This window comes from Anomalospiza imberbis, chromosome 2 (genome assembly GCF_031753505.1).
Source record: "Anomalospiza imberbis isolate Cuckoo-Finch-1a 21T00152 chromosome 2, ASM3175350v1, whole genome shotgun sequence".
Lineage (NCBI taxonomy): Eukaryota > Metazoa > Chordata > Aves > Passeriformes > Viduidae > Anomalospiza > Anomalospiza imberbis.
This window is the reverse complement of record NC_089682.1, coordinates 67,635,591-67,660,808: the sequence shown is the minus strand read 5'-3', so window position 1 is coordinate 67,660,808 and position 25,218 is coordinate 67,635,591. Positions and strand designations below refer to the sequence as shown.

General features: G+C 42.0%; 1 protein-coding gene and 1 long non-coding RNA gene across 2 annotated transcripts in view; both read left to right on the top strand.

Annotated features, from left to right (window-relative positions):
- The window catches only part of FAT3 (FAT atypical cadherin 3), a 398,878-nt gene that overhangs the window by 20,723 nt on the left and 352,937 nt on the right, over positions 1-25,218 (top strand). The gene's annotated exons all lie outside the window — the stretch shown is intronic.
- Positions 11,509-15,467, top strand: LOC137469118 (uncharacterized). The gene is made up of 3 exons (XR_010996348.1): positions 11,509-11,705; positions 13,268-13,303; positions 14,012-15,467. It is a non-coding gene; the product is annotated as an uncharacterized lncRNA (long non-coding RNA).

Sequence of the window (25,218 nt, the reverse complement as noted above, 5' to 3'; positions counted from 1 at the left end):
AGGAAACTACAAAAGATTATACAGACATATGGTCATTGTGAATGTTGGCAACTTGGCAGGACCAGGTTAGTCCCAGGTGCTCTTACCTGTGCTATCTCTGCTGGGGAGTGTCAAGCTGATGGGAGAAATGCAGTTGGGTTTTCAGTAACTTGAAAAAAATTTAAATCAGACTTTCCTCTGTAACAGTACAGATGTGTTCTGCTTTCCTTCCTTTTCATAAAACCAGAAGTATCAGGGTGCTGCAGTTCAGATGCGATTTTTGACTCAAGCCCATTTTCTCAGCCTGCTTATTTTGAATCAAATGGTGCAAGGGGCTTGAACTTGGGTTGTCCTCATACCAGGTCAGTACATTTGTCTTTGCTCTGTGCTTAATTGATGTGATCTGCAAGCAAAAGAGAATTGGTGAGCTAATCTAGTGAAAGCCTGTTCTCAGAGCTTCAGTTTTTAATCTCTTCCTGGAAGACAAGTGATGGGTGCAGTAGATGGTGCCAAATACAGGGACCCAAACAGTACTCCCACACTGGCAGAGAGCACGTTATCCCATCCTTGCTCTTTGTAATGACTTTATGCATTATGAAAATTCATGAGGATTTTATTTTCCTTTGGGTTAAGGAATTATCTGATCAGCTGTCTGTCATTCTGAGAGTGTCTGGATGCTGACAGTGTCTGGATGCAGTCTGTATTCCTCTTCCATCTTGACTCCTTTTAAAAGCTTCTGACTGGTATCCATTGTACTGGCAACGTTCATGGGCTCGTTTTGGAGGGCACACAAATGACTGAGGCCCAGAGCCAACTGGTGCAATGCTCAATGAGCACTACAATGCTTAAATAGGCATGAAGGCTGGAGTTGTGTTGCCTAAACAGAGATATCTGCTGCCATGTTAGGAGCTTCAGGGTAGTACATCTTTGTTGGTTCAAAAGGGCATGGATCTCTCAGCTTCCAAGATGCCTCTCGGGTGCCACCGTGCCCCAGTGACTGGGCAGATAAACTCTTGTAGGCTTCTGTTAATTAAGTGATAAGTGCTGTGTGAGGGGAATAAGCAGTGTGATGCTTCACAAATTTCTATATTTCCTGATAAAACAGTAATTTATTTGATCAATTTTGCTACATCAATATATGATAGAATCATAGAATGGCTTGGGTTGGGAGGGACATTGAAAGACCATCTAGTTCCAACCTCCCCCTGCTGTGGGCAGGAACACCTTCCACTGGACCAGGGTGCTCAGAGCCCCATCCAGCCTGGCCTTGAACACTTCCAGGAATGGGACGTCCAGAACTTGTCTGAGCAATCTATCCAATATTAGCAATATCCATTTTTAAGGCAGTTGGAATATAGCTGGTTTTTTTTTAGGAGAGAGTGCAGGAAAGTTAAATGTTACAATGTATTAAAAAAAATTAATTATGATAAATTTCATTGGGATGTGCTTGTATCTAGCTTTTCAGTGTGTACTATCATAGCAGGACAGGGGGTTGGCATTACACTGGCATTAGGCATGCATTGACAGCGTCCACTATTTTAATTTGTTTCACTGTCATGTGTTGCAAACTTGTCTCGTCTTTCATGCTATCTGGTGCATTTAATAACTGGATATTGTTAAAGTAAATCTCAGGAAAGGGAAGGTGAAAAAATAGATGAAAGGAGCTCAAAAACTAAATGAAAGAAATGTCCAACTTTCCCTAGAGTTCAGGTTTTTCTGGTTGGTTTTTTCTTTACACCTTTTGAAAACTGTTAAAAAAAGCCTGTCTACCTTAATCTGGCACTGTAGTAGGTATTTTGCATGTGGCCCCATGAGAACACATTTCTAAATAGATAGAATCTGCAATTAAATACAAATACTGACTTGGATTCTCTAACTGTCTAGTATTCCCAAAATTAGTGAAGTTAAGCCTAATTTTTTTTCTGTTTTCCTTAACTGCATGAAACTCCCTCAGCTCACAGGATATACCTGTTTTCACCTTCCTGATTGGGAATGTGTGTTCTTCCAAATTCCATTTTAAAAACATTTCCAAAAAAGACTATGGATCTTTCCTGAGATCTGTACTTCCCCCTCCCCCCCATTACATTTTATAAATGTCTTTACAGACAAAAAGTACTGTAGCATTTAAAATCAGTTTCAAAGTTAATAGCTGAGCATGATCATCTTAGAAGTCTTTTCCAACCTAAATGATTTTCTGCTTTTATTCTTTTGGGGGATTCAGTTATTGATGGGATTCCATGTGGTATGTAGGGTTTTTGAGGAGGGAAGCAGTAGTTGTCACTGCCATGGAAAAGGAGGAGAAGCAGGAGAACCTCATAGGGTGACTCCCAGTTGCAGTGTGGAGCAAATTCCTGACCAGTTTGGTTACTACAACAGTATTCCTGGGATGCCTCATGCAGATGGGGATGTTATTGCCATTCCCAGTCCTCAGAGAGGAATTGTTCTTCCCTTGAATTCTTCTTGGCTTCAGTCATTCATCTGATCCTGAAGGGCTGTTGTGACAAGTTCTTCATGTGCAAGGGCAACGTGAAGCTGGCTGAGTTTAAGCAAACACTGATGCTGTGAGTGGTGCTTGTGTTGTGTATATAAAGTTGCAGAACGCTTTCAGGACGAATAGTCCACAGCAAAGCTGGTTTAATGAGCTGGAAGGCCAATTGTAGCATATCCTACCCAATCTGTCAATGTTCTACTGAGCTGAAATACCTTCTTTGTTCTTAAAATAGCCCCCACTGATTCAAATTTTAATTGCAGATATTACAGCTGTCAAAGGAAAGGAGAGATGACCAGATGATTTTGTTGATAGTCTAAATGAAAGCTGGGGATATGTTGAGTTCCAGCCTTTAGATCTTCCTTCATTTAAGACATGCCTGTGTGCTGCAGTGATTGCATGGGACAGAGGCTCTCTCTAATGTTAAGATGAACCTGAAGTGCACTGTGCCTCATTATATCCACCATGCTGACTAAACTAATCTGACAAATAAGCATGTAGGCCTACAAGAATTTCAGCACTAGTAGTGGTAACAAATAGGTATAGATTTTAAATATCTTGGTTAAAGCCTGAATCTTGATAAATGTAGATGGAATTTACAAATATGCTGAGAGACTGTGATTCAGGAATTAATTTAAAACATAACATCAACTAAGGAGGTGAATAAAAAAAAAAGGATTTTAAATTTTGGGCACCAGACTGCATGTTTACATAGCTTATTAGTCAGCACTGGTCGGGGGGTGAGAACTCAGAGTAAGTGAGCTGAATCTTTTCAGCACAGATGTATCTGGAGCGATTTTCAACTGAGCAGGTTGCCATGTTGCTGTTTTACTTCATTACAAATCAAGTTCTCTTTAGTTTTGCAAGTTAATGGATCACCTTATTGAAAAGATGTATGATAGGTTGTCTTTGGATTGCATTTCTACATTTCTGGTGCTGAGGATGGATTTTTAGCTGGATGGAAAGGTGCCTGGCAGGTTCCTCAGACTGCAGGAAAACATCATGAGTGTAGGATGAGACCATCCACCTTAGGTGATAATGGACATGGGAAGGAGGAAAGAAAATACCAAAAATGTCCAGACTGAGTCTGCAGCTCAGTGCAATGCTGACTACACAAACTGACACTGTGATTCTGTCTTTGTGCCTTTCACTGTTCTGGACAAGAGTAGGAAGTCATCTCTCAGAGGGCAGAGGGAGCTTCTGCCAGCCTTAGGAGATTTCTGCAGAGAGTCTGAGAGAATGATGGATGGATGGTAGCACACCTTGGCAGTCTTTCAAGGTTCACCATTGTCCCAGTGTTGCTGTTACATGAGGGTTTCCATTACATCTCTTATGCTTAGTATTAATCACAGTTAGCTACACATTCACACAATGAAAGATCAAATGAGGGGCTGATTCTTGCTGCACCTAGCCGATCTGGTCCTTACAGATGTATGGAACTTTCTTACCCATTCCTGTTGTGAAAGGTAGTATCATTCATGGCTGTTGAAAGTTTAATTATGCCTTTGCAGCATTCTGATGTGCCTGAAGGGATTTTGCTGAAACTTATCAACAACAACAACAAAAGCAAGGTACAAGATGGAGAATGTGATTTTGTTTGTGTTTTGCTTGAAGTACTGAAGATGGAGGGGCAGATTGTTGCTTCAGGAGAGCTAAAAACTTTTTCTTTTACTCTGGTGTGTATTACTTTGTAAGCACAGTAATTAAATAATTTTTTTTTCTTTCTCTGTATGTGTGACAGGGACATTCTATTCCAAAGATACTGGCCTGTTGTGCATCACTACATTAATTATATACCTAAAGAAAATGTTGGTAATGGACACTGCACTGAGTGAGGAGAGAGGCGTGTGAGTGGGTGCCCTGTGGTGCCTGTCCTGGTGGCACGATAATAAACTCCCGCTTCATTTTATTCCTTTGCACTTGGTTGATGTGAAAGGAGAAACAAGATAAGCTTTCTTCTTTAAAATATTGACTGTCTTAATAAAAGTCTTTTAAATGTGGGAAGCAGAATTGTTTTAAGGTTGCAAGAGCTGTTTGAGCTGCCTTGCAGCCTCACCCAGGAGTGGAGAACAGCAGAAGGTGCTGGTAATATGCTGGTAGTATATTATTGGCAATAATTATCTTGAACTCTCCTGTCTTAGTGCAGTTTGAAGAATGAATCTGTATGCTTTCTGGCTGTCTTGTGTTTTCACGGCTTTTATTTTTTTTTAAATAGCTTCACAGTAAGTTTTGAAACATTGTAGCAGGGCCTTATCCTGACCATCGATTCAGGGAAATCTTTCAGTTGAGGTATCAGAGGTTCCACTTCTCTGAAGACCTTTACAAGCCCAGCATTTTATTAACGGTGAGTGGCAGGTATTGCACCATATCCTTCTGATTGCTGTGTGTGTTCCACTCACCTTTGCTGGATGGAAAGTGGGAGGAACGTTTCAGCATCTCATATTGTTTACACCATTTATGAGCAAATGATTTATAAGCAAAAGCTTTGGAGGAGGTAATGTGAATGAAAATTGGGAGCTTAAGGAAATTGTACCTGATAACCAAACCCTGTAATTTTGCAAGCCAGAAAGCAGACGTTGTTTTTCAGACAACCCAAAAAACCCCACAACCCTACATCCCACTCTGATGGAATTGAAAGTAGTAATGAAAAAGGTATTTGTTCAAGGTCTGTTTGTACCAGCATAGGGAGAATATTACTCAGACTAGGTGGTACTAGCAGCACTGAAGAAAATAAGGCACACTCAAATTTTTTTCACAGTGAGTGCAATTAATGATTAGGAAGAATTTATCCAAAAATATGATTCATGGCTGTCAGCTGCTTTCACAACTGGGTGCCTCTCTGAGAGGTCGTGTGGCTCAGTTCAAAGTGGTGCACTAGATCCAGGAGTCATTTGGCCTGAACTGAGCAGTCAAGCAATGTGCTGTTAACCTTAAATTCTGTAAGGCACTCAAATTGCTTATGTGTGTGTGTGTGTGCACGTATTTCCAGCAGATTCATTTAAAGTTTTTTTTATAGTTCTAAAATGGGAATTGTCTCATCCTGAGGAGGTTGTAAGTATAAAGCAATGAATATTGTGGTTTTACTTTGAAGTATTTTTTAATACCTGCTTGTCCCTGGCGTGCTCAGTAGTCCTTGCTTTCTTCCTTGACCACCAGTTGGACTGCTGGTGGTATCCCTTGCATTAGTGTGCTGGATAAACACTTGAGGTGCACTCTGAGGAAAAAGCATTTTGCATCCAGGTGTTTATTTAATGCAAAGTGAGGCTGAAAGATTAATCAGATAATTACACTAATAGCATAGTGTTCTTTTTAAAAAAAGGATTGTGGAATACCAAGTTAGTATTGCACAACACGTCCCTATGCGGGAAAGGGAGGAGGAGTTCTTCAGGGACTCTGCTACCCTCAGTAGGTATCAAACTATCAACATATTAAAATAGCTTTCAGTGCATGTGGACCAGGATAGTTAGGCACAATGTTTGGTGGGAGCTAATGACTGTTTCTTATTCTGTAGTCATAGGAGGTAAAAGAAAGCATCTAAAGATCAATCTATTCTTGTAAAACTGGGAGGAGACTTCCTTTCTTATTCTTCTTTAGTTTAATATTATATGGAGGTGCTGGATGAGGCTTGCCTTGGAGTTAACATAATAGATCCCCATTTGTATTGGGTTTAAGTCTGTATAGACTTGAAATTTCCCCCTGGGCTGCAAGGCTAAGTGGTAAATGATAATGCAGGAAAATACTGTCATCAGCCCTCAGGAAAGGCTGCCTGACCAGCTCATCCTTCCCAAAGATGAACAAGATTTGGGAACTGAAAATGGCCAGGTCTCAATGAGCCTGAGTTCAGACCTGCCTAGACAGAGGAGAGGCATTTTTGCTATGCAGAAGCTGTTGTAGCAGGACCATGTCTGTGCAGATGGGCTGAGGTCACCCTCTTCAGCCAGTGGACTTGCTCTGGTCTGGAGGATGTGTCACTGGAATAGCAGTGGCCTATACATGCCTCAAAACGCCATGCTCAGAGGTGATGTGGGTACAGTGGGTCAAGGGAGCTCCTGTTTCAGGACCAGCTTCCTGATGTCTGGAGGAGGCTCAGCTCTCTGGTGTGAGCTCTTAGAAGTGCAGATGCTGCACAGATGGGTTGGAGATCCTAATGTGAGCTCTCAGCCTGCTTAGTCAAATTTGTGTGCTTGAAGTTAGGCTAAAATCCATATTTGGGCACCCATTAGGTTGTTTCAAAACTCTGCTAAGCAGCAATGTTCACAGCTTCTCTACAATGTCAACATCTTCTAGTTCTTCACTGCTCTCAGGGTAAAGAATTTCTTCCTAAAGCAACCTGACACAACCCAGGACTCTCCTCTTTTAGTACAAAACAATTCCCCCTTGTCTGATCACTCTCTATCTATGTAAAAAATTACTTCCTCTTTTTTATAAGCCCCCTTTAGGTACTGGAAGTGTGCAAGGAGGTCTTACCAGAGGCGTCTCTTTTTGAGGCTGAACAATCCCAACTCTCTAAGCCTTTCTTCATAGCAGACAGGCTCCAGACCTCTGATCATTTTTGTGACCCTCCTGTGCACTCACTCCAACAGATCCACATCCTTCTTCTGGTCAAATCCCTGAGCTGGATGAGGTACTTCAGGTGGGGTCTCACGAGGCAGAGTAGAAGGGGAGAATTGTCTTGTCAGCCTGCTGGTCATGTTTCTTCTGATGCGAGCCAGGATACAGTTGGCTCTCTGGGCTGGTTGTGGCATTAATGGAATGGCATTGTCATTTCCATGCCAGACAGCTGGGAGGCAGCTATGGTCTCAGCACTGTAAAGGTCTTCAAAGGCAGAGTGTGCAAGAAACTTCAGAGAAGTGACTTAGGGATAGTCTTCCAGGCAGATCCTGAGGGGAAAGAGGGAGAAACAGAGCTTCTGGGAAGATGTGTGGGTTGCTGCCGTGCTGCCCTGGAGAGCTATACCTCAGCCTCTTGCAGCAGCTGGAGCCTGGCACGGTGGAGGCTCCCCGGTAGAAGACATGGATGCCAGGGCAGTAGCCGCTGTGTCAGTGTTAGTCACACAGCATGTGGCCGCTTGAGCTCCCTCTTGTCATCGTTGTGAAGCTGAAATTCAGTGGCAGGTTCACAATGGCACAGCTCCCCATGCATGGGAGGGAAAGTAGGTCACAGACTGCCCTGCTGGCGTTTGTTTGTATGGCTGTAGGGCCGTGCTGAGAGCTGAGGGTACTGAGGATCCAGCAGCCAGAATGTGTTGTGTTTCTCACCCCTTTCCTTTGTCTCTGACTCTGGCACGGGAGTTGACTGGGGAAGAGATGCTGAAAGGTTTGGTTGACTTGCCTGCTATCATTACTTCTGTTTCAGTAGACCCCAAAGGTTTTTGGTATTACTGGGCACCAAGCATTGTGCAGGTTGGTCAGATTGCCCATGTGCCAAAGAGGAAATGCTTCAGGTGGATGAGCTACAGTGCAGATAAAGCACAAGAGGCATTTAAAGTTTTGGTTGCTGAACTGTGTGCTTAATATGTGTGTGCTTGAATTGCAGAAAGTGCTTCAGGATACCAATATAAGGCCTTCCAGCCCCAGAGGCAGTGACAGCATAGCAGCACCTGTATTTCAGCAGTGATACTGCATGTTGAGTGGACGCTCCCTGCACTCCCTTTTAAAGCTGTGGTAAGCCAGTGATCTGCACGTTGGGAGAGAAGCAAATAAAGTGGGAACCCAACCCTATAACTGAAAGTTGTATAGCTCAAAGCTTCAACATAGCCAGAGTGTTGCAAAGACTGGGTTAATGCAGTTGCTGTACAGATAACCAGAGAACTGTCTGGCAAATGCTTGGGTGCACAGCTGGAGCTGAGATCTGCATTCATGCATCAGCAGTTGGAGATCAGAAGAGTGGAGGATCTCCAGCCACACTGACCTGTGGTCCATGATGTGGAAGGGTTTGGGGCTGGTGCCCCTGGACACTTCTCCACCTGTGCAGTTGTAGAAGTGGACAGACTGTTTTTCCTTGCCCTAGCTGGAGCAGATGGGGGCTCCAAAGTGGCACAAAAGGGAGCACAGATCAAGTTCTCTTCTGAGCGCTGGCCTCCCAGTATTTTCTTGGAGAAGTTGGAATTTTTGGTGTAATACAGGGAGCAATTCAAGTACCTCTGCTATGTTTATTCAGTATTTTTTCTTTTTTTCATTTGGCTCAAATATGGAAACTACTTAAGAAATAAAAATAAATTCCGTTAACTGGGTTCCTGTGAGGGATGTCACTGGGTGTTCTGAGGACTGTCCATCACTTACTGAAAAGGTAATTTAAAACATTGTGGCTCTTTTTGACCACCACAACTCTTAAGCTGTTGCTTAGCTACCCCTTGGCAATGACCTTTTCCAACAGAAATGATGTGAGCCTCCAGGCTGAAAAGGAAAGAGCACAGAACACCCAAAGGCATTACCCTGAACTCAGTGTTTTCTGTTCCTGCCAGGAGCTCCTGCATGATTTCATAGAATCACAAAATAATACAATCATTAAGATTGGTAAAGACCTCTAAGATCACTGGCTCCAAACATTGACCCATGTCCACCACTAGACCCTAAGCGCCAGTTACACAAATGTTAAATCCCTCCAGGGATGATGACTCCATCACAGCTGCCCTAGACAGCCTGTTCCACCCTTTCAGTGGAGAATTTTTTCCTATCTAACCTCCCTGGAACTTGAGGCCTTTTTCTCTTCTCCTATCACTTGTTACATCGAAGAAAAGATCAACCCTCACCTTTCTAGGGTATCTGTTCAGGTAGTTGTAACAGAGTGTTTGACAAAACCATCAGAAATTTTGAGTAATAGTTAGTGGGATTATATCTTAAATGTAAGTTGTGAATTCTTTAGTTTCTGAGCTATCATTGCCTTCCAGTTGGTTCCTTTGTGGAATTTTGGTGCCATCAAGGTAGAGGCATTGCCTTTCTGCAGGGAGTCAAAGCTGAGTATGCCAGCCTTCCCTGGCGTTTGGGTCAGAGCAGCAAACAAACTATATGTGGCAAGCAGTATGGCACTCCTTCAGTCAATGGCCCAGGCATTGCTTGGTTTGGTGGTTCTTGTGTCCAGAAAGAGTCTCAGAGGTTCTTCCCTGGGAGCCATGGGTAAGTGCTCTTCAGTGTTGGGGTCACTGGCTTCCCAAACTGCTATCTCCATGACCTGGAGGGAGCTCTGTGGGATTTTGCAGAGGGAAAGGCAGTCTGTGATATGTTTTTATTTCTTTTTTTCATTTTAAACTTCTCATGTCCTGAAAGGTAGACCTGAATTATACGTACTGTTTTTATCAGTCTGGCAGGTCATTTTTAGAGAGAAGGAGGAAGTTAGTCCATCCTGCATTGTATACATTTCATTGAAATTATAAGTACTGATGCACTAAAAACTCTAAGTCTGACTTATTTTGGGTTTGCTTAGCTTTCAGTAACACTTCTGAGGTAGATTCAGCCCATAATCTGCACTTGTCTCTTGTTCTGTTAGATCGTGTTCTGAGCAGGGCAATCTTCTATTTCTTTCTCTGGGAGAAAGGGAGTGGTTTTGCTTTTAGTGGAATTTAACTCTCATTCCCAGTGAAAGCCAGTTCAGCTGTGCAGGTATGTATGGACACAGAAGGACCAGTAGGTACAGACCCAGACAAGCAGCCTGTGCAGCAGAGAAGGCAGGAGATGATCCTAACGTTGCAGATTTGGCATCTGAACACAGGCTCCCATTATCTAAATATGGAACAGGACAGTTTCATTTTGAAGCCCAATGTCAGAAATCTTCAGCTTGTGTCAAAACCAGTGAGGGGAGAAGACAGAGGCTTTATCCCAGCTTTCTGTAAGCTGTCAAAAGTAGAATTTCGTAATATGGATGCCATAGCCCGCACTACATTTTTTGGATGGGTTATGTAGAATCAGATGGCCTCCTATTCTGACATTATAAAGAACAACAGACTGCAATGAAGTTATTGAGGAATTGATTTTTCCATACCTTTGAAAATAGAGTTATGAGCTAATAAACTGTTTGTTGGTTAAACATCATCCCTAAGTAAACCCAAAATAAAAATTGTCTTCCTCACTGTTTGTGATGGTCCTTGTTTCACTTATTTGTCAGATTCGCTGGGTCCAAGGAGTAGCAACCTTACTGCTTTAGATTAACTGTAATGATCTAGCAAAACTAAATAAACAGAAAATTAATGTGGTCATCAAAATTATTCTAATGACAACTTGAGTGATGAAACCTAAGAAATACATTAGAATTCATTAGTTCTTGTGCCACTGTGAAAGATGCCAAAAAACATCAGTAAAGAGTTACATAGTTCATGTTTTGTGGGTGGGTACAAAGCAGTTTGGATAGTGAGAGGAAAGCAGTCTTACTATCTTAAAGGGAGTCCAGTAGTAGTTTATTGCAGAAAAAGAAGAGTCAGGGGAAGAGAAGTTGTATTACTTTTTAAATCCTCAAACTTTGACCCTGTATTTTTCACTACAGTGTTATCCCAGAAAATCAAAAGGTAGGATCTCGAGAGGTTTTTGTGAAGGATCATATTTTTGAAGAAAGGTAGAATTGGAAAAGATGCAGAAAATTAAGTACATTAAAAAGCTCTCACTTGTAAAGCTGCTTTGCAAACAGTTCTAGAAGACAGCAGCAAGGTTCAAGTTCAGACTCTAGCTTCAAGATGCTTAGGTGCTGCAGTGTTGGATTTCTCATCTGCTGCAGGACAGATGCCCAGGACACAGAATGAGTCAGAGCTTTAGCTGAAAAAGAGTATGTAAAATTTTCCTGTGAAATTAAGGAAAAAGTTTAAAACTCTATATGATTGTCTGATCACTTTCATTTATGAGTGATAACAGTAACAGAATTGTGTTAGAGAAGAACAGCATTTCAGACTGTTGAAGGCTTGTGATGGCAGGCTGCTGAAAGCTCCCTTCTTGCTGTATGCCAAACCAGAGGGAAGGACATTGATCAGAAACATGGCTAATAGTCCTGGCCAAAATGTCCTGTCCCTCCACAGGACCTGATGGCCCTATCTCTGCTTGGCATGCTATGAAAGAGCTTCCTCCTGACCTGCTGCCTGGGGGTGCAGTCTCATGTCTCCCTGCACATCTGGTGTGGAGATGTCCTTTTGGGTTGCACTTAAATTTGTGTCTTGGGCACTGTTACTGGGAGTGTGAGTCACTCCATGCTTGGAGGAAGGGGATGTGCCCCCAGGCTGGAGGAGTTCCCAGGTAAAGAGGAGTACAAGTCTCTGCAAGTGAGCTCAGTGAACGGTGAAGGAGGATGCAGGAGAAGGGCGTGCAGGGTTGGCAAGTGTGTGTGTTGCAGTTTCGAAGTGTCAGGTAAACTCTCAGGCTTTCAGAGGGCAAATCAAGGTGGTGACTGGTAGTGCATTACTTTCCCAGCTGTAACTTGCCCTGAGTAGCTGCCTTAGTAAATACATATCCCTCTCTCTGAGAGCTGGCAGGGGAGTGACCTGCCCTTTAATCTCAATGTAGCAAAATACACAAGAGCACTTAGAGACACACTCTAATTTTCCACCTCACATTCTTGTCCAGATATGCTTTTAATTATGTCGGGCTTTTTTTGAAAACATTTAGCTGCCCCCGAGTGACCCAGGGATTAATTTTACTAACCTGAATCAATACTAACTATATGGAAAGTACTGCTGTCCTGCCGAGCTGTGTCGGCTGTCCAGCAGGCTGGGCTTCATCTGGCTGAACATCAGTATTCATGAGATGGCAGCATAGCATGAGCCAGGCACAGCAGCATCCCCTCTCTCCCTTGTGGATACAGTTGGTACCCAGCAGTGTTTTGTTCATTCTTTTGAGGCATCTTTTTTGCGTGGGATTTATTGCCTTGCTGAGGTGCTGGTTGCTTTTCCCTGATGAGGGTGGGAACGTTCCCCAGGACAAGCCTTAACGTGGGTTGGTTTTAAGTGAGAGTAGTTAATCTCTGATTAAAAACTGTCCAGTTCCTTTGTGTTGGTTTGAACATAATTCATAGAATCGTTTGGGTCTGAAGGGACCTGAAAGATCATCTAGTTCCAGTCCCCCACTGTGGGCAGGGACACCTTCCACTAGACTACGTTTTTCAGGGCCTCATCCGACCTGGTCTCAAATACTCCAAGGATGGGGTACCCACGTTCTTGCTGGGCAACTTGTTACAGTGCCTCACCACCCACACAGTAAAGAATTTCCTTGTAATGTCTAATCTAAATCTACTCTCTGTTTCAATGGTTTTGAATGGAGAATAAATAGGCTGATAGTTTTTTATACAGCTTTGGGATGAGCACATGCCTGAAAGTTTTGCTTCTATTACCTCATCTGTACGAGTACAGCAGTCCCCAAAATACACTGCAGTGTAGAAACACCTCAGCTTGCTTTAAATGGTGTGTTGAGAACTAGCTGCAATCGAGCAATGGCAGCAGCATGGAGCTCAGCACAAGCTCATTTTCCCTGCTGCTTGTGTGCACTAAACATCGTGGAAAATAGTATAGACACACTTGTAGTGCTTATGGAAGAAGAGTGTCATACATAAAATTACTCTGATTAGCTGTCTTTGGGAGGGGCGGTGATTCTCCCCCTGAATGTTTACACCTGGTATGTGCTTGGGCATGGAAGAGTTCATTTCAGAAATTAGGATTAATGGGTTGAATGTCTTAAGTTTATATAAACACTATATTCAGTGTATTCATCAATTTCAGTTATTTTCTGTCTGTTATTTCCTCTTTTTCAGTCCATTTATTTAGTTTCCTTAAGAGTTTAGTATAATACGCATTTCTGAAATATAAATATTAGTTTCCCTTTTTCCTTTTAGGCTGTCCTAAATAAGAGGCCTGATTTCATATGAAAGGTTTGCTGTAAAGATGAGTAGGATGGAAGACCATTCTCTTCATGGTGCACACCGCATTGCTTTAGGATAACTCAAACTTCTGCAGTTCAAGAAACAAGAATTTATTTATATTGATTTAAGGAAAAGCTTAGGGGGATATATTTGCATATTTAATGTAGTTAGCATTTCAGTTATTTGCATTAGCAATTGCTTCACCTCCAGTATTAATAAGGCAGGTGCGTTTGTATAAATAAAAAATGAAAAAAAAAAAAAGAGAAAAAAGTAAAGAGATTAGTGCCACAGGTTAATTTTTGTATAAAGGTAATGACTTCCAGCTGCCACAGTAACACTCAATATTCCCCTAGTGATACGTCGAGTCAGGAAAGAAATTAACTTCTGTATATTAAGTTAGCAGTGGCAAACAAAATTGAAGATGAAAAGAAAATGAAGGGGCAAGGAAAAAGGCTCAGTTCCTCAACACTGCCACAAGGAACACTCAACTCTAATTTCAAGATTTGGTTATTTCCTTTAATGCCCAACAGAAGTGAAAAATGCTATGGTAGCACTGGGCCATATGCAAATCCCTTTTAAACTTGTGGGACTTAGATTAGGCCTATATTTTATTAAGATTTTTTTGTTTGTTTGTTTTTGTTTGGGGTTTTTGTTTGTTTGTTTTTTTGTATGTTTTTGTTTCCTGTAGGCTTTTTTGGCTTTTTAAATTTTTTCCAGAAACAAAGAGGCAAGATAGGCCTGCTGAAGGGGTGTGTTACAAAACATCTGGATCTTCCCTGCATATGAAGATCTGCCTTACTTAATGCATCCTTTTGTTTTAATGGGAGTTTCACTGGGTAATGCAGATTAAAGCTACTCCTGTGTGGAACTACCTGAAGTCTTTTGCATTAATGCAGTGTCAAGTGCTCACTTAGGAGGAAAGTCTGCAGGTGTTTCATTCTGCACCTCTGTCCCTGTGGTGTGTTTGTGTAGCCAGCAGAAGCCAAAAGAAGATGAGGATTGGATATGTTATCCCAGCAATGCCTTGGAGCTTTCCTCCCATGGAGCTAGAGTGGACTTGAGGAAGCTGTCTGCTCTCCAGTAATGTAATGACTATTTTCCCTTCTTTGGAAACAGAGCAACTCTGTTAGGGCATAGGAAGGAAGCCAAAAAGTCAAATTGGATATGAACAAATAATGAAATTAGCTAGTGCTGCTTCCCTGACAGAGATAATAAATGGGGCAGAAAATGTGACAAAAACCACAAATGAAGATGGGGTTGTCTATGCTTTTTTAAGACACTGTGTGTAATATATATATATATATATATATACATTTATATATATATATATATATATATATATAAATGTATTTTTTAAAATCTTGACAGTGTCATTTACAAGCAATCATGTGCTTTTGGAATTTCTGGTTCTTGCCACTGCAAATTCTTTTCCTAAATTGTTAAGAGACCTGCAAAAAATTAAGGAGCTTGGCATTGCTCTTTAAATGGGCAAGATCTTGGAAAGAATTAATTTCTCTTGCAATGCAGTTATTTCTGTCATGTTTGAAAACCGCTCTGACCAGGAATACTGAATTAGACTAGCTGTGGGTGTTAAGTGTCTCCACAGATACCTTTGCTTGTGCTGAAGAAAAGAAAGAAGGCTTAAGGGTGGAAGGTCCTGTCTGTGTTTGTGTTTCCTGGAGAGGAGCTGTCCTGCGCCCAGCTGGCTGAAGAGGACCTGGCACGACGAGTTATGCAAGGTGGTTGTGGTTGGCAGGAGCATCTTGCTAAACAAAAACCTGTTGCCACTTGTGTACTGTGGCTTAGCAAAACAAAACAGAACGGCCCAGGGGAGTGGATGCTTCTCAGACAGCTAACCACCAAGCATGAAAGTCCTTCTGTATAATGTGAGGCAGCCAAAAACTGGTGGCTGCCTTTGCCTATGCAGGGGCTGAGGGCAGAAGGTGCAAGAGAAAGCAGATGTTGCATGCACTTGGATTTCTTCAGGTCAAAACTTAAAAATCTGTTGCTGCTGAGCACGTGGTGTACTTCATGTGAATTGTGCTACTATATGCTTGGCCCTTGGGACCGATTGCTATGTAAATGCAAATTATTTAATTAACATTATTGTTTCCGTTTGCCATAATATGATTTTTATGAGCATTTCTAGATTAAAGTTCACTTTAGAAACATAGCAATTGCTTCCCAATTGCCTGGCTGTGCACTGCATTTTAAACCTCCTTAATGCAGTAAGGAATCCTTATCATTCCTTAATCATCAGATGAGCAGCCAAAAGAAAAAATATAACCAGGATGGGTAAATATAACACTTTAGAAAGCATAACAAAAGCCCTGTTTGTTTTCACATGGCAGAACCAGTAATTCATGACTGGTAACGGGACAAAAATATTCAGAGAAGAAACTTGTGTCTTTCTGGGAGCTGCCTGTGTGAACATAGAGCCTATTGCTTGCTGCTTTTTGTTCATTTCCATGGGTTGGAGGATAGCTCACAGATCAGTTGAAACACTTTTGGAATAGGAATGTATTGTTCTGGACTGTGGTTTGCCTTGCAAAGTTGTTCATGGTGAAAAATTTCAGAGCAATCCCTTTTGTTATAAATGTGAAAAAGGAGAAGTGTTGGACAATGTCACCTTACTTTGCCCTGTGACAGAGTTGTCCAGAAGTTTGCAGCTTTTACAAAAGTTGTTACTTAAGTTCCTGCAGTCTTAAGACTAAGCCAATTACGTGTCAGTGCATAGAATTCCAAACAGAGGAATGTTTCCATAGCCAAATTTTTCTATCCTTTTTCTTCGGTGGAATTGTAGTCTGCATTAATTTAGCAAAGGGTTGGTAAATTACTGTATTCTACTCTTTTGTGTTTGGGGCTTGTTTATTTTAGGTGGTTTTTTTTCAAGTGGTAGCAGAACACAAGCTGGTCAGGTGTCTCACATTGAAGGTGCAAAGCAGGCAAAAGTACTCAGCACTTTCCAGTGAATGTGAAGAAATTCATGTACAGAGGAACATTCAGTAAGCCATGGACTTTAGCTTTGAAAGGGGAAAAATTGTCCTGTTACCCCCAGCCAGGTTTTGTATTGCTGTGTCTGAGCAGACGGTGTGTAGCTGCTAACACTTCCCTGCGTATCTCCAATGGTGCTACAGCTGTTGGTATCTGTAGGAGCTGGAACTTCACTCCTTGCTTTGGGTCTCTCCCCATCTGCCTGTGGCACTGTGAGCACTTGCATGGGGCTTGTGATAGTCACTGGCTATGCTGCTGTGCTTAGTGTAAACACATGGAGGAAAAAATAAGTGTATAATTTGTTCCTTCTGCGTAATCTAAGGTTTCACTGGTCACAGCAGCAGATCTGAATTTGCCAATCAGAAATGGTGCAGCATATCTTTAGTCTTTATTTGCATCTACAAATTTGGCATCTTTTTTGCTCTTCCACCGGTTGAGATATGCAGTAGTTCATGTTCCTGATTAATGGTTTACCTCTGTGCCTCCAAATGTCAACAAAAATCTACATTGCAGAAGTTTACTAAGCACTTTTGAGTGTTGGTGAGGAAATCTACATACATTTCAGCCTCTTGTACAGGGCGTGTTGTTGACCTGTGACTTCTTTCTGTTTTTGGAGAGGGGGGTGCTTTCAAGAGCCAGCCTCAGTACAGTAAACAGAATAGACAGGGTTTGAAGTGATGGACTTTTTTATTTTCAGTCTCTCTTCATCCTGCTTGGGGAAGGGGAGAGTGAAGCATTTGATTAGGCATGGGTTAGACATGTGGCTGGAGGGCAGCGTGGTGTTGCAGTCCTTCCCTCGTCCCTGCAGCAGGGCTCACCATACCTGCAGCAGCCCTAGGTCACAGCCTATCAGCTGAATATTTCAGTTTTGAGCTGGGTGAATTAGAAGGTTCCTGTTAGGCTGGGCTGAGATCAGAGGTTGAGTTTTCTTGCAGCTGCAATACCCTTTGGTACATTGAGAGAGACAGAATAAGGAAACAAGAGTGTGAGACAGTGTATTTTTAAATGGATTGGAAATACAGAGGTGGGTCCTTGCTCCTCTGCCTGCACTGGGCACTGCCTGAAGTCAATCCTCTGTGCAGAGGAGTGTTTAATCTGTGCACACAGGCAGGGGGCAGTGGGGAAAAATTGCTGCTCTGTTCCCTTCCTCCCCACCTCCTCAGAGAAATTTCATTCACAGCCAAGATGTCCAATTGGTTGATTTATGGTGTGAGGGGTATTTTTAAAAATTTTTTTCTTCTCTCAGCTTTGCTCTTAAAAAGCCAGCTGAGTTCAGTTCTCCCAAGGCAGGAAGAACATCTTCTGTCAGTTTGATTGATCTGTGAATAACTCTGAGGTTCCAAGGCATAATGTTAATAGAGTTTGTGGCGTAAAGTCATATGAAGAAAATCTAAAAATAAAGAGCAGCTTGATTAACGTCCACAGCCTAAAAAGAGCACTGCTTGTGGAGCGGCCAGAGACTGGCAGTATTTGGAGAGGGGTTTTCTAAGAGGGGGAGCTGGAAATCACTGTGTCTGGAAATGGGACTAAATTGTCTTCAGAATAGTTTCTTTAATTGAAACCAAACTGAAATCTTTCTTCCTGGGAAAGTGCCAGTCAGCTGTGGAGCCCATGCTATGTTGCTGGCAGTGCCTGGGCTTGGCAAGGGACAGCTGGGAGGGGGAGGGCAGGAGGCTCTGGACCTGCTCGCCTCCTCTGGAGGGCCCCAGGGGCACTCGGAGACAAAGTAACCTGATCATTTGCATGGTGTAAGACTCTTTACTGATGATTGCTGGGTTTTTCTCGTGGTGTTTCTGGTCATGCTCCAACTCCTGACAGCCTTCTCAGTGAAGAAATTTATTCCTAATATCTGATCTAAACCCTCCCTGATGCAACTTGAGACTGGTTTATCTTGTCTTATCACTTGTTCCTTGGGAAAAACGACTGATCTCCACCTGTCTGTAACCTTCTTTTGGGTAGTTGTAGACACAATTAGAGTGGTGAATCTTGGTCAAAGAGAAATCCTGTCATCTTTGTGAGCAAGATCAAGACCTCATTGCTGAAGTTGTGTCTCTTTCTCACTCCCCTGTCTCCAGAATCCAGAGGGAGCATGTGCAGAAGTGCCAGGGCAAGTCTCAGCCGTAGCTGGAGCAGGTCCCAGCCATAGCCTGCCCCACAGCCTTAAGAGCCCTGTCACCTGATGTGCTCTCCTGGGAGACAGGGAATGTGTACTACGTTGAATCCATGAAAAATAGTGATGTTTTAGATTTTTAATACACTGTTGCAGTAGTATTATGATAGCAAATGTCCTCTTAACATTTCCTTTCCAAAGGAGCCTCATTCTCCAAGTTAGCTTTATATAAAATGAAGTCTGGAGCGTCCCCAATGAGGTTGTGATTTCATGTTAATGGCACCATCTGGGTAGGATAACTTGGTCCTTGGTGGCCACTTCAAGTCTGGCTGGGAAAGCACTGGATCAAGCTTGCTACCATGGGACTGCAGTTCTGACCAACATGAGAAGTGTGGAGCAGAAAAAAAGTTCGAGATCCTTTTCCTAAAGGAAAGATGAAGCTTTTTTTCTCACCGGCCTCGTCAGAGACTCTCTGGTATGTCAGCTGGAACAGAGGACGGATCCCCACCGAGCACTAGGATGTTTGACTGCTCTTGTACCAAAGTGACGGCAGATGCATTTGAAGAAGTTTGTGTGATGACTGCTTGCTGTTTCTTCTGGCTCCAAATTTATTGTTCACTGGAGTTAAATTCATAAAAATGCATAAGTTGCAGATGGGGAAGTGATAGAGGAAATACATCATTCAAATATGTGCAACTGACTTCAAGGAAAAAAAAAGCCACTGAGTGGGAAAGATAAGAAATGGTAAAGAGTTTTTTTTTGGGAAAGAGAAGAACCTTAGGCATCTCTACCAAGGTCAGGCTGGATGACGTTTTAAACAACTTGGTCTAGTGGAAGGTGTCCCTGCCCATGGCGAGTGGGTTGGAACTAGAAGATCATTAAGATCCCTTCTAAGCCAAACTGTTTTATAATTCTATGAGGTATTTCACTATTTGAATGATAAGGACAGGAAGATTTGTGGCTGGCTGAGCAGACTGAGGTATCGATCTAGTATTGTATTGTGTTTTCTTATGATATAGGATAATGATGTATTATATTTCACTTCAGGAAATAATGGCTTAAAAGGTTTTTGAGCAAAGAGGCTGTTGACTGTAGAAATAAAATTAAGTGGAAGTTTGATGAAACTGGCTGGAAGAGATCCTGGAATTTAAAAGGGCTATTTTAAAGTAGGTGTTGGCATTTTTTTTCAGTGAGGGTGTGCCGCCCTGTAGCCTTTTTTTTCTGAAATAAGAGGTTGCATGTGCCAGTAGAAATTGAGTGGAAGCTGAGAGTTGCTGCCTTTTGCAGAGTCTGTAGAATGCTACAAGATCCAGCTTTGGGCATGTCTGCTGGAATGTTTGGGGTCAGTCCTGGGAGGTTTGTACTGCACACTGCCACCGTCGGTTGTGCGGAACTCTGTGGTGCTCAGAACAGGTGGACTATGGAATAATTTACTGTTTCCTCACAGATTTGTCTTAATAAAGTAGATGTCCTATCTGTGATGCCTTTGTTTCTAAGAGGCTCCAGGTTTTATCCCTGTCTTATTTCAGATACGACATCACCAAAGAAAATGGTGAAAAGGTTGTGCATTGACTCCATGGTTATTTGAGCCCTCTCAGAGTAGCATCACTCACCCACCATGGTGGCATTTATATGAATGTATTGCTGGTGTGGTAAACAATTTATGGGAGATGTTATTAGTGCCTTGTAAATCCCAAGGACAGCTGAACTCAGCCTTTTATAGTTTGTCATGGAATAGCCTTCTGTTTGTGAAAGTGTGAAAATTACTGGTTTGCACGTAGACTTCCTTTTTGAAAAAGAGTCTCTGCTTTGGTAAATGTCATTATTATTTTAATCAAATTAAGCTTCCTTTACACTTTTTACAATCTGCTGTAAAGAAAAATCCTTTATTAAGCATTCTTAACACTTTCTTAATCTTCATGGTCCAGAGCACAATTGGGGAGGAAGAAGAAAAGAGACTTAAAAGTGGACACTTTCTCCTAACTACTCCACATTTCTTTTTAAAAACTTTTAATGAGATGCCTTCAGTTTTCAGTAGCAACCCATGTCTTTAATATTCCTGCATTCATTTCTCCAGGCCAAAGTGTGCCATCAAAGAATAATAATGTTCATGGCATTCTCTGTATTTATAAATGCAAAGAAATAATTGGTCTCACAAATACCATGATTGTAAAGCTTTGACTCTCTTTGTAGGTGCCACATGCATTTGATAGTGCAAAGTCTGAACTATACAAACAACTTTCTTATTTGAAGGGACACTTGTCCTTTCTCTTTTATTTTATTTGCCTCTGCCTGGAGGCAGCATGTATTAAAAATAAGTACTTCCACCAGTGCCTGAAGGGACAGCTTAGTAGTTTAGTCATCAGATGTAGAAATATCTGGCATTTTCAAAAATTAGGGCTCAAACACCTCTCAGGATCTGTCTCCTCAGTACTGGTGTTACTGTTCTGTTAGGTTGGGATTTTTCCCTGCAGCATATGAGTCCTGATCAGTCCAGGAGCTTTGAAACTAATGCTGGGTTGCAAAGCATCTCTAAGTCTTGTGGAAATGTTGGCCAGGCTTTCTTCACTGGAACAAACACACCATTTCTGTGCTTCACAGCTTAGGAGTTGGTAAGGAAGATGCCTACACAGGAGCTCTAGGCTTCCTGCCATCTAATTTTAGGGCAGCTTGAAAAGCAAACATTTAGTAGAAGCAAATGAGTTGAGCTCAGTCAGCAGAGGAATTGGCTACCAAAAAAGAAAAAGAAAAAAAAAAAAAAAAAAAAAAAAAAAAAAAAAAAAAAAAAAAGAAAGGACAGATTTTGGTATTAGTCCTGTGTCAATAAATCAGATGTCATAGCAAGTTTCAAATATTGATGATTATTTTCTTTGACTGTCTCTTGATGTCCATTTTCTCATGTTGAGATGGAGACAGGAGAGTAGAACTGCCAAGAATGTCTTTTTTATCTTAATTTTCCTCCGCTGAGAAAGCTAATTGTATCTCTTTCTGAACCACTTAATTCATTGCCTGTCATGCTTTTCTCTCAGTGTAAACTTCCTTGGGGCTATCACCACAGTCCCAGCAGAGGAGGAAATTAGGGTCTCTAACAGAAATAACCTACAGCTTACATAGCATAAACAAATATTGGAAAGCAAACACTGACAGGTTGGGGAAAAGTGTTTTTTTAAAAAAAGAAAGTAATAAAAAAAGAAAAGATTAAATGCAAACACAGTGCCCTGCAGTGTTTAAAACACTTCCTTATAGTCTGTCAGGCTCCATGTTCAGGACCTTTGATCAGGATGGAGGTTGTTTATTTCCTGTACAAACCAACTTATACATTGATCAATGCACTGTTGATATAGTGAAGGTATTCATTCCCTTTACTGGTCTCTTTGAGAGGCCGTGGATTTGATGACAGTATTGTGAGCACTAACATGGGTATCCAGTCATGGAGAAAAATGCAAAAAAGAAACAAGAGGATGGAGTTGATCACCTATTTAAGGGAAGAATGCTTGAAGGGGTTTCTGTGGAAAGAAGTGCAATGGGGTGAAGGTTGTTCACACTTAGAAGAGACCATTTGGGAACCATTGGCCTAAATAAGTAAGCATTTTACTGACTGTACTGGGAGGGCCTGCTGCAAGAGTCCTGTTATAGGAGTTGTTTCTGACTGGTCATACATACCCTGTGGAAGAGGGAAGACATTAATAGTAAAAGAAACCCACAAATCAAAAAAACCTTAAAAATTTACCGTCTGCCTTAAAACTGTGCTGCATTTTAGTGCAAAAATTTAGCATGTTCCTCGGGGTGGACCTGAATGCAGAGTTATGCAAAGAATAACCGTAACTTTGTATGCACAATAATGGGATCTATAATAACTATTATTAGAAAGGCAAACTTGCTTAGCTGGAAAGTGAAGGATTATTACTTTTTGTCCCAGCTATTTTACATCTGAGGCATCAGGCTTAAAGTGACCTGCTGGAGATCTGTAATGAAGCTGTGCAGTTTTCTGCCACTGGATCTTGTGGATGCCAGAAGTTCTTGTGCCAACAAATAGCATCTGTACAAATTCATGAAAGAGAATGCTCTTAAAAAGAGAAAATGCTCAGATGCTCTTAAAAAGAGAAAAATCCACCTTAGTTCCTGAAATGTGGGAGCTGCAAATTGCTCTTTTGCTGTCTTTAGTTATTATGATGGATGTTGCCTGGTTTTACTCCACCATACATATTTTGTTGTGGACCACTATCAGGCAGTATTTGGGTTAGGAAAACCTTTGGCCTGACCTCTGTCAGTCATTCCTGTGACTCATGGAGCAAAGGTCAGCTGCAAACCTCTCTTTGGGAACCTCTGATTCCCACTCATTTTCAACAGAGCACTAATTCAATAATATTATGGTTACTTGGACTACATCTGGGTGGGATGAATTCAGTTTTCCATCTCAGTCCACACGTCTCCTTTGTCATATAAAGTTCTTTTCTGTCTTTTTGAAGCATTCTGTAAAACACAAATAATGGCTCTTCTCTGACTGTGTGTATTATTTAATATAAAAAAAAAAAAAAACAGCCCTCCAGCATATATTTGAGCACTGCTTTGGGGTTAGTGGGCATTAAGTATAGATACTATTATCCCACCACTTATCCAAGGGGAGCAGGAGGTGAAATTCCTTCATCCATCATCTTCCTTGAAATGAATGATGCAGAGTAGGAGCCTCCTGTTTGCAGAGAGGGCAAGCTGGTATCTGTTAATATGGCAGCGTTTCGCCAAATGATGAGACTGTCAGAATTGCAGCACTTGAACACGCTGAGCAAGCTTTCATATACATAGGAACAAGATGCCTGCATTGGATTACTGAAGAGGAGTAACATGCACTGGAGATTGACAAGTGCTTGGCAAACCCATGTTCCTGGGGCTCATCAGACATTCAGGGCTCTTCGGCAATGGTAGTGAAGAGCATACTCAAGCGGCTTCATCATAGCCTGGGTGACATCTGGTGACATGCAGTTAGGCTTGTCATGTTTTTTGGGGATGAATTCATTTTCACAATATTTGAATGGAATCCACTTATGCAAAGTGGAAATATTCTGGCATATGCAAGTGATTTTCAAGACTAATATTTTTGGTCCATTTTGCATTTGGTGACAAAAGTGTAATTAACTGCACTTAGTCAGCCACGTGCTATTTTATGGAGTAGTTTTCCAGATTTCTTTGCATCTTACTGGCTCTGCTCCTCCTCTGCTCCCTCCTCATGAGCATAGCTACAACTGTTGGGATGAGGAGGAGGGAGTACAGGTATACTTTGCAGTTTCCTGTAATTGTAACTGGGGCTCCAAAAAATGTGTCTGCTGGCAAAAGATGGCTCTTTTCTCCCTCCAGCAGCTGGAGAGTTTACATTGCACTAAACAGAAGATTGGACACTAAGTGGCTTTTGAGCCTCTGATATGCTCTGCTTCAGTAGTGGAGTATATTAGTGTTTCTCTACCAAGTTAGTAGGTTGTTCTGCTTTGGTGTTGCTGAAGACAAGTGTTGGGAATTGGGTGGTTTAGGTTTTTATTTTCCTTGACCTCAGAAGATGACTGTGGGTTTGATCATGCATTGCATCCGAGCTGAACTCAGGTTTAGGATGGGTTAGAAGTCTGTTAGAAGTTCTCTGAGGAGTTTTAGGTTGTTCTTCAGCTGTCTTGGACAGAGGTGTGCAGAAAGTAGCATTTAATTGTACAGAAGATGGTTCTATGTTAAAAATCAAACTGCAAGCAGCACATTTTGCTTTTCAAGCACTCCTCTTCCTGACAGGCATCAGAGTTTCTCTGGTGAGTGAATGTAGGAAAACGAGTGTTTGGGATAAAAATCCATTTTTTCCTGTAAAAGGTGCTTTAAAAGGAAAATTCTTGCCTAGGTCTATTGAAAAATGCCCTTTCTGAAACTTTGGTGCAGTGGAAGTCTTTGTTGCACTGAGGCATAGTGCAGAACTGTGTGTGGTGGACCAGCATGAGTCCATGAGATGTTCCTGTGCGAGGCAATAGCTCAAAGTGGAACCCTTGTTGCAGGACCTCACACATGGGAGGGACAAGATAGAAGAAGTGTTAGCTGACTGCCTGGCCCACAGCAGCCAGGGCTGTCCTGTGGGCCATTCACCAAAGGCACTTTGGCATGGCATTAGGCTCTGTTCCCTGCTCATGACTTTGCACCCTGGGACTCTCTGTAGCCTTCTCCAGCATAGGAAGAAGCCTCTGCCAAGCAACAGAGATAAAACTTGGGTCATGTTAGTTTTCTGATCTGAAACTCAACATCCAAGTAGTAGCTCTGTCCTTTATGATGCCAAGGTTTTATGTTATGGATACAGCCAGGTTGTGCCACACAGCTTGAATCTTGGTGGAAGCTCCTTGGCCCTGTTCTACCGATCAGTAGTGTGTAACCATTTTGCCTTTAATAACTCTAATGAAGACCTGATGCAGAAAACCAGTGCAAAGTGTGTGGTCCTTGCAGTTGGTGAGATGTAAGTTGCAGCAGGAATGCAGGAAAGCAAATCCACTTTGACATTTTGTCCTGCTTCTGGTGGGAGCATCGTGAGAGCCACTGATGTGAAACACATATTTAGCAGCTCGAGTAGGGGTAAATCTGCTTTCTGTAGTCCTAGTCACACCCAACTGCTAATGATTGTTTCGCTGAAAGGGGTCTTTGCGTGTCCAGCTGTGGAAAATAGGATGAACAAGGGGGAAAAATGCTAAAATAGGGTTTCCAAATGTTCTTCTGCAGCTTGCGCTTCTGAGTCTTAATGCATACTCTAGCTTGGCCTCCATTTAAGACTTGCCCTTTGGAGACAGACTGGCAGGGCTCAGGTGTA